At 32.4% G+C, this 5974-nt stretch overlaps 1 long non-coding RNA gene across 1 annotated transcript; it reads right to left on the bottom strand.

The window, feature by feature from the left end:
- Positions 1-2102: 2102 nt before the first annotated feature.
- On the bottom strand, positions 2103-5729 carry LOC131927958 (uncharacterized). The gene is made up of 5 exons (XR_009383723.1): positions 5563-5729; positions 3284-3401; positions 2973-3115; positions 2571-2635; positions 2103-2252 (listed from the first exon to the last, which is right to left on the bottom strand). It is a non-coding gene; the product is annotated as an uncharacterized LOC131927958 (long non-coding RNA).
- Between the last annotated feature and the right edge of the window lie 245 nt (positions 5730-5974).

The following is a 5974-nucleotide window of genomic DNA, read 5'->3' on the forward strand; positions in this document are numbered from 1 at the left end:
GTGGTGGGGGGGGGGGGAAGCGATCAAGATCTGGCTTTTTGTGAAAATGTGTTACAATTAGAGAAGGGGGGTTGGGTGCAAAATCGTCTGAAGAGTGAGTCTTCGTTAATGGGTGACCACTTTATGATTGTATATTGACGTCACCATCATTTTGGGCGGTGGCTTTATGTGACGATATGTAACGAGAAAAAAGAGGGTTGAGTTAATGGCGTAGGATTTATTTTGCATTTTTTAAGGATACAAATAATAAAAACACTGCTTATTTTGTTTTACATGTGTGACGACATTGTGTTAACCAAATGTATTGAATAGTAGGACTTACAGATTATTAGTTCTCTCCCCCCCTGAAGCAATTACCCCTTGTCATTTACCCCCCGCCAAGGAGGACATCTCCCCCCCCCCCCCCCACGCACACACCTCTTAAGGTACAGCTGGGGTTAGGGTTATGGTTAGGGTTACGACTAGGGTTAGGGTTTGGGTTAGCGTTAGGGCTAGGGTTAGAGTTAGGGTTAGCGTTCTGGCTAAGGTTAAGATTATGGTTAGGGTTACGGCTAGGGTTAGGGTTAGCGTTAGGGCTAGGGTTAGAGTTAGGGCTAGAGTTAGAGTTTGGGCTAGGGCTAGCGTTCGTGCTAAGGTTAGGGTTAGCGTTAGAGTTAGGGCTAGGGTTAGGGCTAGAGTTAGGGTTAGCGTTCGGGCTAAGGTTAGGGTTAGCGTTAGGGCTAAGGTTAGGGCTAGGGTTAGATTCAGAATTAGAGTTAGTGTTATGATCAGGGTTAGGATTAAGGCTAGGATTAGGGTTAGTGTTATGGTCAAGGTTAGGCTGAAACCTAAGTCTAGAGTTGGTTTTGGTTATGTGTTAAGTTTTAGGCTGAGGTGAATGCTTAGGGTTTGGTCATTTTTTTATCGATTAGGATTAAGGAAATACATAGGTATAGAGTTTGAGTTAGGATCATAACTTGAGGCTGGGGGGGGGGGGATTCTCCAGGTGGGTTATTGACAAGGGGTAATTGCCCCGGGGGGTAAATACGGTGGGGGGTCTCCTCCGGGGGGGGGGGATAATTGATGGGGTGGGGGTAATGTCATGTAGCCAGGTCCACTATTAGAAAGCCAAGATTCCAAACTTTGTAGCCTTATGTATGTAGGTAATCTAATCTCATACAAGTTCTTGAAAGCAACATCAAAGACGAGAAATAAGAAGAGCCATCGTTGTCGGCTTATTTAACAGGGAAGTCTTAGTCTAAATCAATCCACGACAATGTCTTTAAGACAATAAACCTTAACTTTGCTTGAAATAACAATATCGTTCTTCATTCAGTCAAACTCAACATTATGGCTTCACTGAACTTTGTCATTGAAATGCATGTGACATGTGTAGTTTGAAATGTGTGTCTGTTAAAATTGTACAGTTGATACCGAATATATCCAGCCTTTTTCTTCTTCGTTCAGCTGCTTTTCTTTCTGGATTTCTTTTCTTATCTTTTGTCAATCCAAGAACAAGTGTTGTATCCCCAAGATAGGTTGCTATGCCCAACTATAGAGCCTCATCTACACGGGAGATTGAACTCAGGACTTCTCGGTTTAGCAACCACGAACTTTACAAGTTCTTGATTTTGGTATTGGCGTGTCAGTTTTCTTCTTTATTTAGTCGACATCTAAAGTTAAACAAAAACAGTTGCCTACCTCAGCAAAAATCAATGTAGGCCAATTATGGCCAGTGTAGCAATTAGCAACATCAAAGTTGATTTGAATTCCATGCAACACTCATTCCATACTTCTCTAGTGTGGAGGTCTTGCTTATTAATATTATCCTGTTTGTTTGATACTTTTCTTTAACTTAATAATATTAACCATAGGCACTTTTTGCCTGGAGTACAAACTGGGTCACAGTATTCTCTGGTAAACAATTAAGTTCTTTTCCAAATATATGCTCAGCTAATAGAAATAGCATTCCTAGATTATTTTTTTTTTTATTTTAAAGGGCTTCAGCTGTTTTAATGTCAACTTGTGCTGGGAATACTATAACTACATACAACCCTTTTCAGCTTTCAATCACTTGCATCTTATGTACAAAGTAAGAAAACCAAATACATCAAATTTTGAGAAATAATTTATTTATGAAACCTGACAATTGCATATAATTATAAAGCCAAACATTAATATATCACGATTATTGCAATTATCACCATTTGCAGATTCTTGTTTAACTATGGTAGATGGAAGTATTAGTTGCCTTTTACATCACTTTTCACTTCCTGAAACAAAACAAAATGATTTTCTTAATCATCCATCTGAAATAATAAAATTAGCAAAAAAAAAAATAATCTTTAGTTTAAATTAGTTTAATACATCAAAACAAAACAAGAAAAAAGTGATTGAATGAGATGAATCATGGCATAGATATCTATAAAATTTTGCTTTAGTGATAAAGGGGGAAAAATTGAAGTTATTTTAAGTGAAACATAAGCTAGAGAAATAAACTATTAGGCCTAATTTAAATAATTTAATTCCTTTCTCCCAAAACACTACATGTATCCTTAAAAAAAGAAAACTTAAAATTTATCAATATTTACCTTGTGTAAAAATTCTTATGTACATCTACTGTATCAGCTTGACGCTCATTAGGTATGCCTAGTTCCTGTTGAGCAGTTAAGACAGATTAAGTAAATAATTCAAATTTGTAAGACAAACCACTAAATGATACTGTTTTATATATATATATATATATATATATATATATATATATATATATATATATATATATATATATATATATATATATATATCCTTCCTGCAAATCAGCATATTTTGCAAAACAAATATTTAAAAAAAATACATAATGATATTGTATCAATCATCACCACTGACTTGGTTTTACTAGGTAAAATATTTTTTAAATACAATATTTATACAAATAAAAATCTATCTCAATCAACATGTTCAAAATAAACCAAAGCAAACTTGTGATAACTTACCTGATTAATGTTTGAGAGGATTCAACCAGTTCTCGCCACTGAAGCAGATTAGATGCATGTGTTATAACACTTGTGATATACTGATTGCCATTTTGTGCACTTTAAGTCCTGGAGATCTATGTTGTAGGCATAGACTGTTAAACCTGGATAGTAATATTATAGAAGTAAATTATATCTAGTATAATATAAATATTTTAAAATATAAATGACACTAAATTATATTTATCATTATTGGAAATAAAAATGGTACAATTAAGTTATAAAAAAAACAAATTATAAAATTTAAAGCAGCTTATTAATAATTGTCATACCTTTTCCTACTTTTATGTCAAATGTAAGAGGTAATAGAGAAAGAACATCTTGTGTCATTTAGTATGCTGTAGTCTTATTACTGGTAAAAATCAGATCTTCCCTTTTTTCTGGATGAACCTGTAAAAGAAAAAGAGAAATTACAACATGGATAAACACAATGAATATCATATCTAATCCTCAACTAGTTATCACCCCAATCCTAACCTCATTTTTTAAAACCAATTTCTAAATATGTTTTCAGAACAAATTTATGTTAAGTCTACCTATTTTAATGTTCAGAATACTAATATTTATCAAAACTACCTCCAGTTGAAATTCAAGATACATTTATAAAAAGTTATTATGACTTTAACTTTGTGTAGTTGTTATTTAGGCTATTTGTTTAATTTATATTATTTAAATTAATATTTCATGCCTTGTTTTAAAAAGATCTACAAGTCTACTTTTGATTTTATGGTATAATCTGATAAAAATTAGGCTGCTACATCTGAAAACTAAGGTCAATGCAAAGACTTCCAAATTAACGATAAGTAGGCTTGTATAGATATTGTATATAATTACTAGCCCAATAGTATTACTCTACGACCAATGTATAGGACTTAATGTATCAGACCTAATTCCTATAATTAGGCCTACTAATCATTAAATAATTAATAGATCTAACAGTAGGATAATTACAATTATGGGCCTTAGCTGACATAGAGAGCTGAATACTTAACTAAACATTTTTAAAAATTATAGTAAGCTAAGTGAGTTGAATTATTTTATTTAGATAGGCCTAGGCTATAATATACTCTATAGCAGTCTATAGCGATAGTCGCAGAGTAGCGTATATCATAAAAATTTCAAATTAAATCTATAAGCAACATTAAGCCTCTGCCTTGTTGCCTAATTAAAAACTAAAGCCTATTAAGCCTTTTCCTAATAAGCCTTTGGCCTAATTTAAATAACAGCCTATATAATAATATATAAATAGGCTAAACTACTTGTAAGACCTAATAGACTAATGACTAAGAGAGTGCTAGGCCCCTTTCCGATATTATATAATAAATGCTTGATCGATATCATAATATCTAACACTGATTACATTAATTTACATAAGGCTATACCATCTTAACTATGGCTAATACTTTTTCTACTAATAAAATAGGCTATCTCTAGTTTAAACTTAGGCCTAATAGTAATTAGTAATTATAATTAAGTAGGCCATTTTATGACATTTATAAAATTTTTAGTAGATGGCCGAGCCTTAAATTTAAATACTAAAATAGATTTAGCATACTATGCCTATTGTTGGTCTAATTAATAATTTATTTTTCATTTAGAATTTTAGATCTCCAAAAGATAGGCCTAGGTCCTAAATAAATTATTTTTATTTTATTGAGCCCGCCTTAATGTATAAGATGTGATGTTTTTTTAATAAAAATAACCCTACACAATACTAGTGATTTAACTAATATCTAGTACTACTTTAGGCCTATTTAATTATTTATTAGTAGGCTGAATAAAATCTAAAGCTATACTTTATTACTATATTTGCCTATTAATCTATAATTAATTTATGTTTTCTTTCAATACATTCATAGTAGATCCTGTGGTACCTCAACATTCTAGTGCCTCGACATACCAGATTTTTTAAATACGAGCAGTTGAGCGAGTAATATTTCGCTTTGAGTTACGCGCAAAATTTGAGATACCGTATTTCACAGTTCATGTAAAAGAAATACCCCCAAAAAGATGCAAATGATTATTTATCGCAGCTATTTAATTATAATAATAAGCGTCTTATTCATATTTGCAGCATTATGAAAGGGAGAAAGAAATAAACTTCCTAAACAAGTTTTATTTTAAGCTACCAGCACATGAAAGTGACTTAAATTAAGCATGGCAAAAAAGAAGAGAAAAGCTGTCACAAAAATTAAGCTAACGTAATAATTTTATTTAGTATTTAGGCCTTACGTTTAAGTCTTAAGTGCTACAATGCTCAGTGAATTTTAGCCATTAATCATTTAATGGCATTAAGTTTAGGAATGATGTGTACTTGTGTAGCTTTAGTATATTTTTAGACCTAAGCCTAAGCTTGTAGATATAGATCTACAAACAATTTGAAATAGAAGAGATTTAAAATTGAGTAGATCCTAAAGGACAGCTATGCCACAGAAATAATTATTAATTATCTTTCTATCTAGTCAATCTAGGAATCTAGACTAGTGCTACTAGAACTAGATCTACTACTGAAAAATTACTAGATTTTCTAGATCTAGATTCTATCATTTACTTTCGACGCACTAGGCATACTTTTAACTTTTTCTCTCTAGTCAATAATGTAGATTTCTAGATCTAAATATAAATCCTGATCTTGTAGATTTGATTTACGTAGGTTTTACATCAGTGTAAATCGTTGATCAAGTAGATCTAGTCTAGATCTGGACTAGGTCTCGTCAAAACAAAATGGCTGGAATATTAGCTTCAAAACACCTACAGTTTATGCTTTCCTAATTGTGGAGAGCATGTTTAATTATTGTTTTATTTTCAACGACAGTGTTGACTGAGAAACCACCAAAGGGTTTTATTCTCAGCGACACAGTCGGAGAGAGGCTCAACGATTCTGTCGTTGAGATGATCCGCATGGGGTGAATTAGAAATATTGTCATGCGCTGTTTCATTACGAACATACTTGCCACATTGGA

This window comes from Physella acuta, unplaced genomic scaffold, assembly GCF_028476545.2.
Source record: "Physella acuta isolate Inbredline_101_S28 unplaced genomic scaffold, ASM2847654v3 ptg001451l, whole genome shotgun sequence".
Taxonomy (NCBI): domain Eukaryota; kingdom Metazoa; phylum Mollusca; class Gastropoda; family Physidae; genus Physella; species Physella acuta.